Genomic DNA, 20,044 nt, shown 5'->3' on the forward strand with positions numbered 1-20,044 from the left:
AGGAGGAGGAGAAGAAGGAGGAGGAGAAGAAGAATGAGGAGGAGTAGAAGAAGAAGAAGCAGAAGAAGAAGGAGGAGGAGAAGTAGGAGAAGGAAGAGAAGGAGAAGGAGAAGAAGGAGAAGGAGAAGGAGAAGGAGAAGGAGAAGGAGAAGGAGAAGGAGAAGGAGAAGGAGAAGGAGAAGGAGAAGGAGAAGGAGAAGGAGAAGGAGAAGGAGAAGGAGAAGGAGAAGGAGAAGGAGAAGGAGAAGGAGAAGGAGAAGGAGAAGGAGAAGGAGAAGGAGAAGGAGAAGGAGAAGGAGAAGGAGAAGGAGAAGGAGAAGGAGAAGGAGAAGGAGAAGGAGAAGGAGAAGGAGAAGGAGAAGGAGAAGGAGAAGGAGAAGGAGAAGGAGAAGGAGAAGGAGAAGGAGAAGGAGAAGGAGAAGGAGAAGGAGAAGGAGAAGGAGAAGGAGAAGGAGAAGGAGAAGGAGAAGGAGAAGGAGAAGGAGAAGGAGAAGGAGAAGGAGCAGGAGCAGGAGAAGGAGGAGGATGAGGAGGAGAAGGAAAAGGAGAAGGAGGAGAACGAGAAGAAGGAAGAGGGAGAAGGAGGAGGAAGAAGAAGAAGGAGGAGGAGAAGAAGAAGAGTTAACTTTCAATAGAGATCAATTGTTCAGTTTTCTTGCAAGTGTAAAGTTTGATTATATTGATCTTAAAAACTGCAAAACTAAAACTGATAAAAAGAATAGCACCTTAAAGGACCTGGTTGATCAACTTGATTCACTGAATCAGAACTTGAAATCTGAAATTTTGATCTTAAAAACTGCAAAACTGAAACTGATAAAAAGAATAGAACCTTAAAGGACCAGGTTGATCAACTTGATTCACAGAATCAGAACTTCAAATATGACATTTTGAAGTTGTCCATTATTGAAAAAGGAAAACGAGTCATGAGTGAAGATCAAAAAAAGATTGAATTGATGTTAAGGAGTGTAAAAAAAAAATTTGTGAGAAAGAAAAGGTGAGAAAATTGAATCTAGAAGTGTCTAGGTTGAAAATGGACCTTGAAAACGCTAATAGATGGACTAATTCCTCTAGAATTGTTAAAATTGAATGGTAGGGTGTACAATGAGAAGTCTGGTATAGAATTCTATAAAAAAAATATCATCTCCGAAGATTTGTACTATATTTGTGGTAAAATTGGTCATCCAACTACTAAGTGTCCAGTTGCTAATAATTTTAGAAAAATAAATACTAAATTGGCAAATGGAATCATATTTATACATCTTGACAGAAACATGTCCACTAACATGTTGTCGTGATGGGCGAGAAGAAAATTTGATTCACCCTTTTGATGATAAGAAAAGATCCAAGCTTATCTGGATTCCTAAGTATAACCCTGAAGTTATTTTGTAGGTGAAGCTGAAAGGAAGCAAGCGATATTGATACATAGATATTGCTTTCTTAAGGCATATGACTGACGACAAATAAAAATTCATTTCGCTTACTTCACAAAAAAGGGGGAATATGTCATTTAGAGATTAAAAAATGTAGTGTATGTGTAAGGGGGAAGCAGGTGACATAATTTTTCAAAAAAAAAGGAGTGAAGATGAAAGTGAAATTGATGAGCGTGCATTGAAACATGTTGTACCACTTGATCCAACTGTTGAACAAACTAGGGGCACATTGGTAGGGGGGACAACGAATCTTGAAACTGATTCATCCACAAAAGTATATGGTTACTAGGTCACGTTGTTATTAATTTCTATGAATCATATAACAATTGTGGATTCTGACACTAAATAAGTAGGGAGCATTTTGAAAAGAATAGGTTAGACTTGGAGATGACTAAGATTGCATAAACTCCCCTCAATGATTGGCTAGAATAATTTTTTCTCTTTAATTTTATTAGCTAATTAAATGTTATTCAATTCAGTCTTGCATTCTCTTAATAGTTCAAATTTAAATATTTCCCATAGTTTATCAACTGATGTTTGCGATGTTATCCTTCTTCAAATTGCTCTTAGCCTAGTATATATTTAATTCTCAATTTAAGAGGAAATCTAGTTCCTCATTTTCAGTTCCTGAGGAAGAACCAACTCCTAAAACGTTGAGAAGATGTCACTTTTAAGGAAGGTCTCAGAGCTATCATGAAAATATATAGGACATGATCTCTCTTGTGACTTTTTAGGAATACTCAACTTCAATTCAGTCATGCACTCCAAACAATTAAAAAAAAGTTCCTAATAGATTAACCATGTTGATCTACATGCTCCATGAGGAAAATTGATACTCAAATACAAAGGTTGAAGTAATGTATTCGCCAATAAGATTGTTGAACTGGAGGTTGCTCATGCAGCTTATGAGTAAAAAACGCCCTTCAGACTGTAATTAAAGCTCTACAGACTGATCTCAATAAACAAAGGACTGAAAATGCTGAAATCATTTGTCGGTTAACACAACTATTGCCACTTGTTCCATCCTTCTCTTCACTTGTCAATCTTCGTGCCTCTAACTTTATTCTACTCCTATTCAATGTTTTTTTTTAATTATTAGTGCTCAATTATTTTTTTCTTTATTCAGTATGGCTTCGTTTTTATATAGAACATGATGTGACAGTTTAATAGAATGATTATCTATTTCTTTATTAATGAATCATGTTCTTTCTCTTTATATTACATTATTATGTTGCATGAAGTCATTATCTGACTGTCTTTGTGATAGCCCCAGTGGTCATGAATTGTTTAACTAATCTCTCTAGCTACTATGTTATAGGGTTGAACAATTGTGCTTAAATAGAGGTGAATTCGTCTATAATACTCGTGCACTTATAGAACTAAAAGGGCAATTGGAAAATTGACTTCACAAGTGCTACCAGTAGGCTGAATGAACACATTGAAGAACCAAGTACTATTACAACGTTTATTTATTAGGAGGTTTTCATCGAGTAGTAGTATTGATGTTTCCTTAGTTCAATGTGTTATAAACTAAATTAGGAGTGTTGTCTTCAAGTTGGGATAACTCGAAGACTTGGGAATGTCACGACCCGAGCCTACACCCTGGACGTGGCCGGCACTCGAGAACCATTGCTGGTCACCAAGCGAACCCTTATCCTGGCAAACTACAAGTGGAAGACTAACTTAAGCATACAAAGCTTTAAAACATAATAAAAATTCATGAAACTTAAATACAAAACTTTAACTCAAAAGAAAACTCTAAATAATAAAATATTTTCAACTCGCCCAAAATAGGCAACTTAAGTCTTTAAAACATTTAATAAAATAAATGAACAGACTTCTGAAACTCTATTGTCTATCTATGAAGCCTCTAAATGACAAAGATGGAAGTCGAGAAAAGACCCACGATTTCCTAACAACTGATATAACTGAAAGCTAAATGAAATCCTCTGGAAGCAAGGAGGCTCACCATAACTAACTCAAACTGCATGTGGTATCAACGAAGCTCCTATTGATGACCCTAAATACCTGAATCTGTATCATGAAAGGATCAAGGCCAAATGGCTCAGTACGTGGAATGTACGAGCATGTAAGGGGAATTCTAAAACATAAACATAAGCTTGAACTTGATAAAAAAGAAACGTACTTATCTCTTTTCAAACTCACTCAACGCAAGGATACTCAAAACTACTCAAACTTACTCAACTCAGAAGTACTCAAGGATAAGATACTCAACTCAGAGATTAGAGACTCAACTCAGAGATATGATACTCGACTCTCGATACTCAACTCAATATAAACCAACAATACACATGTAATATATGGAAAGCTTTTAAAATAGTAGAAATCAACTCAGTGTATTAAAGAATACAATAACAACTCAATTTATATATAATAAAATATAATATAACTCTATGGGAGTTTCTCTAACCGACAACCACCACTATGAGCCTAAGTGATGCTACAACGTCTTGCCCACGCTGCCAGAACTGTCCTATACTTTGCCGTCATATAGGACACCTTACCTAACTGGATCCACTAGTCTATGCTAAATATCACTAAGGATTCATCTAAAAAGTATGATCCTTTACTACCCCATGATGGCTACATGGTTTATGGAGACGTGAGTTGTCTGAACTCAAACTCGTCCCCATATCGGTGCTCAATACTACACCCAAAATACTCAACTCATATGTTTAAAAACATAACTTTTTCTTTGGTTTGAGATAATTAACTCAAGAACATAAGCTTAAAAGCTCTCTTGGAATCGATGTTCCCTTTCTTGTTCAAAACTATTTTAGAAATCTCAGTTTCCTCTAATCTTAAATGTAAAAACATTTACTCTTGGGAATACTTAGTTCCCATATAATCTTTGAAGAAATGAACTTTACTCTTACTCTTTACTCAACTCAAAGCTTAAGTCTTGAAACAAAGTTAAAACATTTGTAAAAGACTTCTTAATATATGGTTCATGACGAATTATGGACGTGAACGACTCAATGCAAGGTTTTCAATAAACATAGATAGAACTCAATACTTGGAACTTAAGAACTTCTATGATACTACTCATTTCAAGAATGCTCAACTTAGACGGTTCATGCGGAATTATGAGCATGAACTACTCAACTCAAGGACTCAAAGATACTTCTCATCTCAAGACTGTTCGACTTATAGGCAAGAATGCTCGACTCGGAGGGTTCATGCAAAATTATGGGCATGAACTACTCAACTCAAGGACTCAAAGATACTTCTCATCTCAAGACTGTTCAACTTATAGGGTTCATGCACAATTATGGGTTTGAACAAAAGACTTCATGGATAACATGTAATAGTCCTATGATTAGAATTATAATCTCAAAGGGGACTAGGAACTCAATACTCAAGACTTAGAACTTGAAGATACTACTCCTCTCAATGATACTCAATTTATGGAATCCATGCGGAATGTATGGGCATAGACGACTCGACTCGAAGGTCTAAATAACTACATGGAACTCATGTATACAACTCTTCTCATTCTCTTACTTACTTCCTCTAAACTTAGTTCAAATAAATAGTTGATCTCAAAGGATTCACCATTGAACTCAAAGGCTTTCTTGAACTCTAATCTTAACTCTCTCTTGAATGTGTATTATGAATTCAAGAGTTATGGTTCATGATATGAAGGATATTGTGATGACAAAGTAGACTCATGAATACATTCTCATACTCACTTGCTCAAGTCTTTAAACAAGTTACTAGAAGTTGTAGAAGACTCCTCAAAAAGACTCAAAGGGACTTTCTTAGAATGTTCGAAAGAATTCTCATAAACTTAACTATTAACTCTACCTTGACTTTAAATTATGAATTCAAGGTTATGATTTTTGATAGGAAATATCTCATGATGCTTAGAAGAGTTTTTATATAGTTAAACATGAAAAACGATCAAGAAATCATTGTCTGGTAGCAAGTCCGCGACGCGGAGATGCATTTTAATATTTGGTCGCGAAATAATTTTTGAGGCAGAGAGGTCAGTGACCTATCCGCAACGCGAAGAAAAATTTTATGAAATAGGGAGGCAGGTCCGCGATGCGGACTGGGTTGCCAGATTCGCCCGACTTTTTCCTTCTTCGTTTTCTAACCCCAGTTCGCCTAAATTCGATTCTTTTGCTCAACCTCTCTTTAGATTCAGATACCCAGCATATGTACACTAGAATCTCACACTAACAACTCTATAAATCGACACAATAATCTCAAGAACTCCTCAATCTCAGCCCAATTCAAGAACGAATGCATTCAAGAATACATAACAAGAACATCAAAGTTTCTACTTTCTAGAAAGAATTTAACGTTGAAATTGACATTATTGGCGTGTGGGTGAACAAACCCAACACTATGGAAGCTTACATACCTGAAAGAACCATATTCTTGAAGAACTTGAAGGAAAATCTTGTAAGATGAACCCTAGCCTTAGCATTTCTTGAATTCCTTGAGCGTAGAATTTTAGGAGTGAATGAGAGGGTTTGATTTGAAAACTGATTTTCTACACGTTTAGGACAATTTAGATGACCTCCTAAGGGTTTTTAGGACTAAAATACCCCTAAAGAAATAAATAAAACGAAGCTGGGAGTCGGAATGATTTTTCACCAGGCAGAGAGGTCCGTATTGGCTCCGTAACGTGGAGCCATCGCGGAGCTACTGCGAGGTTTGTGTGTCGTTAGTAAATCAGTCATAACTTCTTACTCAGAGCTTGGAATTTATCAAAATTGGTGGCGTTGGAAAGAAGAATCGAAGGGCTTTAATTTTGCATCTTGTAGCTCACCTAACTCATCTTGTACAAAAGGTTATGGTCATTTGAAGTTGACCCAAAACTTAAGAAAAACTTAGGAATGACTTGAATTCTTTTTTTCTCTTTGGTTCTTCTTGAAACTTAAGGTGCTACATTTAGTGACCTTAAAACTCAAGAAATTTTAAATTCCTTGCAAAAAATCTCACTTACTACGAAGAACGGTTCGAGTCTTAGTTCAAAAATTTTCTGGGGTGCTACAATATCTCTCCCTTGGGATCATTCGTCCTCGAATGACGACTGGACTAGGTATAGAATGGGGTTTACTCTTACTAGGGTCTGAGTCTAATGGTCTGATATTACTATATTCAAGCTTAACCCAAATCCTTAAGTTCAGATTCAATACCTCTCTATAGGGAATCTCATCTCAAACTATTACTCTTTACCACCACATTGGGCTCATATCAAGAAGCACCTAACGTTTAACAACACCACATTCAAGCTTAGTACTCTAACAGCTCCATTACTAAAAGAACCTCTAAAAAGATATCCCTCAAACTCTTTGGAACTCATTACTATCTTATTCTCGAACACTTGACTTGATATCTCATCTTGTCATCTCCCCCTTTAGGTCTAAAGATGGCACTTGAAAGCTATGGACCTATTCTACATTGACAACTCAACCATGCTATCTTGGCACACATGAAAAAAACCATTAACTTGAACAATGACTTGATTTGGCTCAATTTTATCATAAATCCTACAATAATTATCTCTAAACACAAGAGAATAACCATTTTCCATGAGTTGATCAACAATAAGCAAATTTTCTTCCAAGTCAGGAACATAAAGAACATCATGAAGTTGCTTACCGCTCCCTTTTATGTTGATCGAAATGGTACCTTTACCTTTTGCATCAACTAAGGCTCCATTCCCCATTCTCACTTTAGTAGTGATACTATTATCAATTGACCGGAAAGCCTTTTCATCTCCAGTCATGTGATTGCTACAACCACTATCAACATACCATTCATTGCTTTTTATTGAAGTATTAGATTTAGAAGCAAAGAAAAGGGTTTCTTCCCTTTCTTCCTCCTATTTTTCACAAAAATTTGCTTTCTCCCGTTGCTTGTGCCAGCAATTCTTCTCAACGTGGCCAAACTTTTTGCAAAAGTTACATTGCGGATTGCCTTTGTGTCAACAGTTTTCTGCATTGTGATTAGTCCTTTTGCACATTTTACAAAAATGACTAGTACTTTTCTCACCTTTTTCTTCAACCTTCTTAGAAGAATCATCATGATCCTGCTTCTTTTTTGGATCATATGATTTTTTGAGAAATTTTGAAAATTCTCATTTGTTCTGGACTAGAAAGCCGTCTCTTTGGGTTGATCTTCACGAAAAAACCTTCGCTTCACGTGTGCACGAAATGATCCGACTAGCTCTTTGATAGAAAGCTTAAAAAGATCTTTCATCTCCTCAGTGATAGCAATAATGTACTCATACTTTTCTGTGATACTAATTAGAATCTTTTCCACAACTTGTCGGTCAGAAATTGTATCACCATGATTTCTCATTTCATTAATAATATTCATGACTCTTGTGCAATATTCATCTATTTTTTCAGATTCTATCATCTTCAAGTTTTTGAAACTCTCTTCTAAGAGTTTGAAGATTTATAGTGCGTACCTTTTCGACACCATACACTTCGATTTCCAAAGACTCTCAAGCTTGCTTTGCAGTCTCACAAGTAGCAATTTTTGCAAAATATGCTCTTGAGACTCCAATTTTGGATTTTTCCAAAGGATTTTGCATCTTGACGGTACTTAGCCTCAAGATTTTTCATCTCCGCTACTGAAATTTCACCATCGTTTTATGGATCTTCATAGCCATTTACAACAATAGTCCACAAACCTTCAGCTTCTCAATGTGTTCTCATTCTTATCTTCAACTATTCAAAATCAGTTCCATCAAAAAATGGAGTAAGAACAATTGAAGAATCAGCACCTTCATTTGTTTTGGATGCCATATTTTTTCTTCACCTAACACCAGATTAAGAACGAAAACCTGCCCTAATACCAATTTGTAGGAAATATAGAAGGAGAATACTATCTTTAGAGAATGCTCAAGTTTTAGATAAGTTACTTAAGGCCACTTGAGATGATTAGAATCATCAATTACATCTCTATTTATAGTAGTAAAATGTAAACCAAAAGTCTTGCACAATTAACTAAATACATGTATCACAATTAACTAGATACATGTATTACAAACTCATAAAGGACTTCTTGAAAAACTAAGAGACAATTTTGGAATACTAAACATTTTATGTGGATGCATTAATTCCAACACTCCAATGCCTCAGAAGCACTACCGACCGTCCTACAAAAAACATCAATATTTGGCAATCACCACACCATAGAGAGAAGGGGGGAATGTTAGAGTAAAGGAGGAAAATTGAAAGAACACACATGCAACTAGAACAATGAACTTGGATAAACTTACCCTTCAAAAAGTAGTTTTTTCTTCTCTTGCAACTCTAAGATCTTCTCCTCGATTGTATTCTCAATCACAAATCTCACAATCCTAGAAATGATAAAAATAAGAATAAGTTACCTTGACTGGTATAGTTGGTTGAAGAAATACAAGCACACCCCTGATTGGTTTATATTGCCCTATTCGATGGATTCTATCTTGGGCTTGCTTCTCCACAACAGCATTCCACCAAGGACCCATCAAAAAAACCTATCAAAGTGCAAGAGGAAAGTGAAACGTCAAGGAAAGTAGTCTGGGTCATTCAACGAAATATTATTAGTTCAAAATGCATCTATTCTTTAGGTGCACGGAGATGAAGTTAAAACATACCAAACAAAAAAATAGTTTTAACCTGAAGAGATGAAGGAATCCAACATAGATTCAAATCCCTTGGTATTTGACAAGAAATAAAGAATATTTATTGACAAAGAGAGGAAAGGAAAACCTTACGTGTGATGCCAGTGTAAGATTCAGGGAAAGACCTCCAGCTTTCAACCTCATAAGAAATATAATGCAATCTGGATCGTTGGTAAATCTTGTAATTGCAGAATCTCTTGCAGTGATAGTCATGGATCCATCTAATTGAACACAACTAATTGATACATATACAGTACAAAGAAATTACCTTGAACTAACTCCAAAGCTTGAGACCAAGATTTTGATTCACTTGACCTGAGGAGTTGATCCTTTGTTTCATTGGATTGCATATAGGCATCATTTAGATTTTGAACACTTTGGTATATATTTGTAATAGAACCAACTCTATTAGTTTGAATGTGGTTCATAAAAATTGCAATTGGAAGTTCAACTAAGCTCATAAGAAAACAAAACAAGTCCTTTACACCTTCAGCAAAGATAACTCTATTGGTTTTAGTGTCAATTGTAAGCTTCAAACTGCTTTTTTCTCCTAAGAACAAAAACATTTTACTAAGACCAAATTTTTGATTTTAGTACAACTTTTAAATACTCATTTTGTCCCTATTTATATGTGAAAACAGTCCAAAAGTAAACTTTTCAATTTTGATCGTAAACTCAAGCTTGAATTTTTAAATGTTTTGATAATATAAACGATAGTATAAGTAACAATAACTGATAATTTATGATATTTGTAAGGCATATGAAAATTCATGATCAAGAAAAAACTCATTCTCAAAATCTTAAAAGTGTCACATAAATTGGAATAATAGAGGATTATATGGCAGAACTCCATTGTAGAACAAAGTGTTGTTACTCAATCAACTGCCGAAGGTTTATAATTTGTGAAACAAGTTATGGAGCAAGTCATGGAAACTACAAATTTTGGTTTGGAGTTGTTGGTTGATAGCAAAGCTCATAAAATTGTGTTTGCTGAATGTGGAAAAGACTTCATTGACATTTTATTTACTATACTCAAATTACCAATTGCATATTTCATTGGGAAGCCTAGTTGTATGTCTGTGTTTGGTTGTCTAGGCAACATGATCCCAATTATGAAAAATTTTAATGATGATTTTATGCAACTTGATGAAGTTGGTGAAGTCATGACATGGATCATCATAGATGATTTGTTCATTGCACCATTATCTGCAACTAGTGTGATCAATGTGCTAAGAACATCTAAGACACAAATCTATCAACTTCAACACAAGACCATTGATTTTCATATAAGTGATTCGGTAAGAAAATCTTCATGTATCACTTGAGTTACTTTTTTGTCCCTTGATTTTAAATATTTTAGGCATAATATACAAACAAACATTTAAATTTGGACTCATCCGATCCAGTAAGTAAATATTCTTAACTTTGAGTAAGCACCTAGACACCTGAACTTGTCTCCACACTGTCAGTTGAACACTCCAACTTACATAATGATCATCTAGACACGTTCAAAATTTATATGTCACGTCATCATTGGATGTCCATGAGACACAATAGAACGATTTGGAGTGTGTTGTTGTCAGTTGTGATCATGTTGAGGTGTATAACTTGCCACTTAGCAACTAAGGGTCAACTTAAGAGTTTGTTTATACATTATGCAAACGGCATAATATATAAATATGCCTTTTAACTTGGCGTCAAATCACATTTATGCCCTTCAACTTTGGGTGTGCACAAGTAGACACTTAAACTTGTATAAAGTTGAACAAATAGACACACATGTCATCCTACATGTCATTTTTTCCCTATGTGGTGTCCTACGTGTATTGTGCCATGTAGGACTCGTGTATTTACTTGCTCTACTTTATACAAGTTTAAGCGTCTATTTGTGCATATCCAAAGTTGAAGGACATAAAGGTAAAATGAGGACAAGTTAAAGGGCACATTTATGTATTATGCCTTATGCAAACCATTGGAAATTCAATTAATGACCATGAGTAATTAATGTTTAATGTTTTTGGTTTGTTCAACCAAATCCAGAAACAAGAGTTCTTGCATGTTTCTTTGAGGTCCAAATAGTTCTAACTAACCTTCTTCTCAGACAGACAGGATGGAGAAAATCAAACAATGGTTAGTCATCTTTTAATTGTATCAAAAAGATTACATAATTGTTTTTTCATTCTACAATGGAGTTCTGCCATTTAATCCTCTATTATTCCAATTTATGTGATACTTTTCAGATTTTGAGAATGAGTTTTTTCTTGATCATGAATTTTTATATGCCTTACAAATATCATAAATTATCAGTTATTGTTACTTATACTATCGTTTATATTATCAAAATATTTAAAAATTCAAGCCCAAGTTTACGATCAAAATTGAAAAGCTTACTTTTGGACTGTTGTCACATATAAATAGGGACAAAATGAGAATTTAGAAGTTGTACTAAAATCAAAAATTTGGTCTTAGTAAAATGTTTTTGTTCTCAGGAGAAAATTACAGTTTGAAGCTTACAATTGACACTAAGACCAATAGAGTTATCTTTGTTGAAGGTGGAAAGGACTTGTTTTGTTTTCTTATGAGCTTACTTGAACTTCCAATTGCAATTTTTATGAACCGCATTCAAACCAATAGAGTTGGCTCTATCCCAAATATATGTCAAAGTGTTCAAAATCTAAATGATGCCTATATGCAATCCAATCAAACAAAGGATCAACTCCTCAGGTCAAGTGAATCAAAATCAGGGTCTCAAGCTTTGGAGTTAGTTCCAGGTAATTTCTTAGTACTGTATATGTTTCAATTTGTTTGTCTGTAACATGTTTCAATTTGTTTGTTTCTAATCTGTTATAAGGCATTCCTAAAAGCATTTCAAGTAAAAAAGAAATAGAGAGGTCTTCCGTATGATGCTGGAAAAGAATTTTTAGAAAACATCGTAGATGTAAATGTGGAAAACTATGGCCACATTAAGATATGAAATATCCATCACATAATATACGAAATATTAATGTAGTGTGAGTAGGAAATCCATCAAATTTCAGCTTTAGTGATGTATCAAGTTTCGTGGGAGAGTATGCAACTCACAATTGGATCTTCTACAGGATTGTGACATAAACCACATGGTTGTTCAACATAGACAACATTAGTTGTTCTTCCACTTCTAGCCAAAGCAGAACTTGAGTATTCCACAAGGTAAGGATGATCAATTGCCTGTAGTCAGATCAAAGATTAAATCAATCAAATATAGAATAAAAGTTTTCTAGTTATTACTTTTGAGAAGAATCAGTCGTAGATCATAGAAAGTCAAATTGCTTGCTTTAGTAAAAAAAGTCTGAACTGTTTATTTCTTTAAGGGACTAAAATTATTAAGGAAGGTCAAGAGATGCAACAGGAGAGCAAAGGCATGCTAAAAACAGCAAATAATTAGATGCAACAAGACACTAATAAAGTCAATTCTCGCTATTGTTCTTGCGCGGCACTTCTTCATTCATGGAATTAAAAATATTAAATATAAAATAGGCACTGCCCTTTTGGCATCCAAATATTGCATCCACTTTTACGCCAACTAATATTTAATATGATATTGTGATGTAAATACATCTATAAAAAAATATATAGATGGGAACTAAGTCCACCTCCAAATCATATGAATGTGGATTCGATTGACCAAGGAAACATAGTAGGATAGGATCACTGTCGGACTCCTTGGTAGGGAGTTCTCATGGGTGGAATTTACACTTCATCGTATAGAAAGAATAGCAATGAATATATCAACAACAACAACAATAATAACATATCAAGTGTAATCCCACAAGTAATATATGTTAATACAAAGTAAAAAAAAAAATAGTACAAAAAAATGAAGGAAAAGAAGATTAATCAAATTGAAAGAAGTGGATTTTAGTACAAAATCGATCAAGGAAAGGAAAAATCAAGGTAAAAAATTACTGAAGGAAAACTTAAATTGAAAAAAGGTTACAGAAAAATGGCTCAAGGGAGGATATACAAGGAAATAGCAAGCCAAGAAATTACTGAAGGAATTATTATCTCCGAGTTCTGAAATACTGAAAGATGTAACCCATTAAATATTTCATTTCCGTGATTTAGTGATTTTACCACAATTGGTGTAGAAGTATTGAAATAATTCTTCTTATGAAAAAAATTACATTAGATCTGATCCATACTTTGAAGGTTAACAATGAACCTATAGCATGATATCCATAAATGTAATAAAAGAATGTTGTTCACAAATGCAAGCAGGTACCAATACATTACAAAGAACAATTCAGTTTGAAAGCATGATATCCATACATGTCGCATGCGTGTGAGTAGATTGAAAATGTTAGCATAGTTATTCATCAACGTACCAGCTTGAATGTATCTGTACCAAAATACGTAAGGAAGAAACAATATAGTGATGAGAAAATGAATAATACACCACTTATTTTGATCTCATTATTTACTTTTTTCATAAGGTAAAATAGCTAGTGTTGATTATTTTCCACGAAAAACCGTGTAAAATGGTCATTATATAGGATTTCCAAGAAAGGAACGTCTGTATGTTTTAAGGATGACTTAACACATAGCAATTAGATGAAAACATATTATACCATGCAACTTAAAAGTATTTAATCAAAAGACCAGACAAAAATAATTGTCACGCCCCGAGCCTACACCCTGTGCGGGACTGGCACTCGAGAACCATTGTCGGCCCCAAGCGAACCCTTAGCCTGGCTTACTTACTCAACGGAAGACTTAAAGCATTAAGAAAAGAACTCAAATGCAAGATAACTCAACTGTCTCAAACTTAACTCATAATGTTTTTAAAATAAACATATAACTTAGCCAAAGTGGCAACTCAAATCTGAACATAAGCAATAACAAAGTAAAGACAAATGAACTAACTAACTGTCTATCTATGAAGCCTCTAAAACTGATATGGATGTTGGGACAGGCCCACGACATCCTAATGAACTGACTAATACTTAAAGTAATGAAAAAGGATCCTCCGGAGCAAGGAGGCTCACCACAAGACTCTGAGTGCTCAACTGGATCAACGATGTGTTGGATGTTGATCCTGGTTACCTCTGTCTGCATCATAAGGTGATGCAGGCCAACTGGCATCAGTACATTGAATGTACAAGTATGCGAGTTGGAATGCTAAACAGATATAAGCTTGAAAGGAACTCAAGAACTTACATGGCTCAACTCAACTCAAACTTAACTGAACTCATTTCAATACAAAGCAGTGTAAATAAATGTCGTGTAAAGAAAGGCTTTAAAACATGGTTTTCAACTCTGTGTATTTAGAAATACAATAATAACTTTGTATGTATGCAAAGATACAATATAAACTTTGTATGTATATGAAAATACAAATATATATCTGATGTATAAAAAAATACAAATATTGTTGTGGAGTTTCTCTAACCGACAACCATCACTTAAGAGCTATCGTGATGATACAGCGTTTTGCCTCACGCTGCCAAGGTCGTCCTATACTTTGCCATGAGTATAGAACCTGAACTACTAAGTGGATCCACTAGTCTATGCTAAAAAGCACTAAGGAATCATCTAAAAAGTATGACCCTTCTCTACCCATGGTGGCTACATGGTTTATGGGGGCTGTGAGTTGTATGAACTCTCCCACATATCGGTGCTCAATACTAATCCCAAAATATGATACTACCTCTTATGTTTTTCAAAATAAACATACTACTTTCTGTGAGTTGAGATAATTGCTCAAAAACTTAGCTCAAAGGCTGTCTTGGAAATCTCAGTTTCCTCACTTGCTTAATTGTGAAAGCATTTACTCTTTAACCGAAAAACTAGCTCAAAGGCTCTTTACTGAAAAACTAGCTCAAATGCTCTTTACTGGAAAAAAAAAACACTAGCTCAAAGGCTCTTTTGGAAATCAAGGTTTCCTTTCTTCTTTAAATGTGAAAACATTTTACTCTTTAGGAATACATTGTCCCGGTATACTCTTTTGAAGAAATGAACTTCAAACTTTACTCTTTACTCAACTCAAAACTCAAGTCTTAAAACAAAGTTAAAACATTTGTAAAAGACTCTTGGAAGACTATATGAACTTCTCTTGACTTGGCTCTTAACTTCTCTTGACTTGACTCTTAACTGATCCTTGAATTGAATTATGGATTCAAGAATTGAGATTTGTGATAGGAAAGATCTCATGATTTTTAGGAGTGTTTTAAGATAGCTAAACATGATAAAATATCAAGAAATCACTGTCTGAAAGCTAGTCCGCGACACGGAGATGTATTTAAATTTTTGGTCACGAAGTTAATTTTGAGGCAAAACAGTCTGTGGCCGCTCTGCGACGCGAGGAAGATTTTTCCAATCCTGAGGAATAGGTCCGCGACGCAGACCTGGTACCCAGATTCGCCCGACTTGTTCCTTCTTCATTTTCTGACCCCAATTCGCCTAAACTCGGTTCTTTTTCTCAAACTCCCTTTAGATTCAGATACCCAGCATATGTACACATGAATCTAATCAAACACAACTCTAAAATCGACCTTAAACTCTCAAGAACTCCGCAATCTCATCCCAAATTCAAGAATGAAAGCAATTCAAGAACACAAATCAAGAACATCAAAGTCTCAATCTTTTAGGACGAAAATCATACTGAAATAAACATGTTTGGCGCGTGGGTGAACGAACCCAACGCTTTGTGAACTCAAATACCTCATAGGGATCACCCCTTGACGAAATCCACAAGCGATTCGTGAAGATCTTGACGATTCTTTGCTTCCTTTCCTCCTTTCTCCTCTTCTTTTCTCTTTTCTCAAAACCCTAACTGTTTTTCCAAAAGCGTAAACTGACTAAGATCAGTTTAGACCCCAATTAATTACCCAAAAATGAAATAAAATAATTGGGTAAAGAAAAGACTATAATGCCCTTCTAAAATCCGGATTGGACATTTCCTTATTTGGACAGCCCAACTTCCAATGAGCATATCTCACTCATACGAACTCGGAATTGTGCAAACTCAGCAGCGTTGGAAAGATTATTCCAAGATATTTCCTACGATATCTGGAAACACACCTAAATCATCTTGAGATAGGAGTTATGGTTGTTTGAAGTTGACCAAAAACTCAAACTTAACTAAACCAATTTTCCAAATTTTTTATTATTTCCAAAAATCACTCTTTCTAATTCTAGCTCCTTCTCGTTACGGGGTGTTACAATATCTCCTCCTTGGGAACTTTCATCCTCGAATGAGATTACTCTTAGTAGGCTAAGGCATAACATCTAACACCTAGCTCAAACACCCAACAAGCAAAGTGTAAATACATGTCATCTTAAAATAAAAGCCAAGAAAGGATTAGTACCTTAATTTGGAACTTCTCCGGATTCGAAGAGATGTGGGTATCTCTTATTCATATCCTCCTCAGCTTCCTAAGTAACTTTCTCAACAAATTGATTTCTCCATAGAACTTTGACTAATGCTACTTCTTTAATTCTCAACTTGCGAACTTGGCGATCTAGGATCTGAACAGGAATCTCCTCATATGATAAGTTATCCTTGATACCAATATCTTCAATAGGTATAACAAGTGAAGGATCGCCCATGCACTTTTTCAACATGGAGTTGTGAAATACCGGATGAACCGCTGCTAACTCTTGGGGTAGCTCTAACTCATAAGCCACCTTGCCAATCCTCTTGGATATTCTTTAAGGACCAATATACCGCGGACTAAGCTTTCCCTTCTTACCAAATCTCATAACACCATTCATGGGTGAAACTTTCAAGTAAACTCAATCTTCTACTTGAAACTCTAACTCCCTCCTCCTACCATCAGTGTAGGATTTCTGACGACTCTGGGATGTTTTCAATCTCTCTTGAATAACTTTCACTTTCTCCATAGCTTGACGAACTAAGTCTAGTCCTATTAACCCAACTTCACTAACTTCAAACCATCCAATGGGAGATCTGCATCTTCTCCCATAAAGAGCTTCGGAAGGAGCCATCTGGATGCTAGAATGGTAACTATTGTGGTAAACAAACTCAATGAGAGGTAGGTGATCATCCCAATTACCCTTGAAATCAATCACACAATCTACCTTGATACCTCAAAACACCATCTCCCCCTTGTTCAAAAGACGTCACTTTTTGTTTATGAACACTTACCTTTAATTCAAGCAATAAAGGCATCCTGAGCTAGGAGTTATGGTCGTTTGAAGTTGACCAAAAACTCAAACTTAACTTAACTTAACCAATTTTTCAAGATTTTTATTATTTCCAAAAGTCACTCTTTCTAATTCTAGCTCCTTCTAGTTACGGGGTGTTACAATAATACACAAGAAAAAGACCATGAGTTGTACCATTAAACAAATTCAATAAGAACATCACCATGATTAGCGAATGGAGAGCAAAAAAAAGGCAAAGATTACTTTCAAACAAGCAAGGGTCTAGTTTCATAAGTATTGACAAAAATATATTACATACGTATTTATTTGTGCCCAACTTTCATCCCACAGTGATTTGTAGTAGTCTTCTTCTTTAACATCGAAACAATCTTTGCGCAAGGTAACCTGAATAAGAAAGTAAGTAACATTCTAAAGAGGAGAGAAAACAATTAATAACTCTAGAACTATGTTAATGTGAAAAAAAACATACGATCCTTGGAGGAAGTCCAAGATCAGCAGCCCTTCCCTTTTTAGTATGTCTTAGCATTATGGTTTTTAAAATTTTGTGTTTCAACTAAACCATCGCATCTCTACCAAACCCATGATTCCCTTGAAATTGTATGGGTGAGGCAATATACTAGAACATAAGATGTATCAATGTCTCTGTGTCAACAACAATATTGTTTATCACAAATAACAAAAGGCATCAAAATAAGTCTAGCAATTTGATAACTTACTCTATTCCACCAGCAAAAGTGTCGAAAAGATTGGTGGTGGCAATGTGGACACTCCTTTTTTGGAGCTCCTTCCAAAGAGGTTGGGATTAGACTTTCAATTGGATGTGCCAAAGTGTGACCTGTTAGCCCATAAGTAAGTACTGTGACGAAGCGGCTCAATTCAAGGTGCACCTTGCTTTTTTTTCAGGTAGCTTTGAATGAGCTAAAATAAATACAAACACAAAAGAGAGAAAATAAGAGATTCCAAAAAAGTGAAAAATAAAAAGATGCTCAAGGAAGAAAGATTTCAACTGTCATTTAAATAGTAACAACTAAATCTCTGGTGAAAAATGAACAAATATAACAGAGTAACATTAAAACAAATCCTCAGCTATGTGTTTCTCTATCCAACCAAGTTAGGTGCAAAGATAAAAATAAAAATAAAAACTTTGAAATCTACCTATTTTCGAGAGCTCTGCAATCATAATCTTCGCAGAAGTAGTACGAGTAAGGAATAATTTACAAGAAATGGACATGTCCAGAAGTAAGGATGTATTTAGTTCAGAGAATGAAGATGTGAATTATGTTAGCCACAAAAGAGAATTAATCACAAGAAACATACAAGTGATTACAACTCTCCTACACGGTTCTGTAGGGAAGTACCACTTAAGGCCCACTTATAAGAAGATTCTAGTGCAAGAATAGCTCTTGTAGTGTTGCTAGGTATATCTTCCACACAATGGGCCTGTGCAACAAAAGTGCAATTTGTTAGAAAACTATGTATCAAGGGTTTTTCAGACAAAACCTACAAATGTGAACTTTAAACAGACTTCTCAATCAAAAAAAATATATATACAACAACCTTACCCTAACTACCATGTGATGGTAGAGTGGTTGGTCATGTGTATACAACCTTACCCCTACCTTGTGAAGGTAGAGAGGTACTTTTAGGTAGACCTTCAGTTTAAGTAAAGCATATCAAGCCAAACCAAAAATGTGGGTCTAGTTATGCAATGATTACCTCATCCAAAATAATACGATTGCAATTCATAGAGTGCAAAATCATGATATTTTTCATGTACTCAGTCTCCACTATAGAGTAGGTAGTGATAACAAAATCATATTCCACGAACCTGCCAATATTTTTCTCCCTGTTGACACCATGTTATACAAGAATTGTGTTGCTTCCTTTTGTGGTGAAGCGGTCAATCTCGTTGACCCACTCAATCACAGCGACAACTGGACATATAGCAAGGGTTCCTTTCACTGCTGGAAGAATATAAAGGGCAGGTGAGAGAAAACCGAAATCTGAAATTGCTTGCCCTATTTCACGTTTAGCAAGCACAAGAGCAATGGCTTGAACAGTCTTCCCCATCCCCATATCATCAGCAAGAATACTGCCTCTAGCTATCGATTCTTCTTGCTTCAAAGCCCAAGCCAACCAGTCTTTTTGGTACCTTAGATAGGGTATGATCAAATCAGATGACTACTCAGCAGTTTCAGTCATAAACTCATTTTGACTATTGAAGTCTAGATAAAGTGAATAGTTTTCTTCCATCCACCTATCGTTCTCTTCTTTCCATATATGCCACATTAATACAAGGTCACCATCATTTTCTACATCATTCATTACACCATCTTCTTCTACAAGCTCTTCTTTTATTTTAATACTCCATTCGCCCTTTGTTCTATTAGATCTCCTTCCTTTTGTTATATTGGGCCAAACTACTTCCGCAGTTAAATCAGTATCAACAAATCCACTAGCATGGGCTTCATTCAACAGATTATTAGCTTCGTCTGCATAGATGATTAAACCAACAATCACATAATTAATGTGCATAAACTGTTCAATGCACGTCCAGATTTGTCTGCATGAACTTTTGTCTTAGGTTAGCCAATAAGTATCATCTATCGGTGAAAATAAAGTCCCAACATGCTATTAAAATGTCATTGTAGTTTCAACAATTAAAAAGGACCAACTTGAAGGCATATTAATATTGACATGAAAATTAAATGTTATATGTAATTAGAATCTGATGATATAAAAATATAGTCATCCTCATCAGAGGTCCTAACTTGGCGGATTTGTTCTCCTAATT

At 35.2% G+C, this 20,044-nt stretch overlaps 1 pseudogene; it reads right to left on the bottom strand.

The window, feature by feature from the left end:
• Window positions 1-8,531: 8,531 nt before the first annotated feature.
• On the bottom strand, window positions 8,532-19,785 carry LOC102593054 (DNA repair protein RAD16-like; annotated as a pseudogene).
• Between the last annotated feature and the right edge of the window lie 259 nt (window positions 19,786-20,044).

Source organism: Solanum tuberosum, unplaced genomic scaffold (assembly GCF_000226075.1).
Source record: "Solanum tuberosum cultivar DM 1-3 516 R44 unplaced genomic scaffold, SolTub_3.0 scf00236, whole genome shotgun sequence".
Classification (NCBI taxonomy): Eukaryota; Viridiplantae; Streptophyta; class Magnoliopsida; order Solanales; family Solanaceae; genus Solanum; species Solanum tuberosum.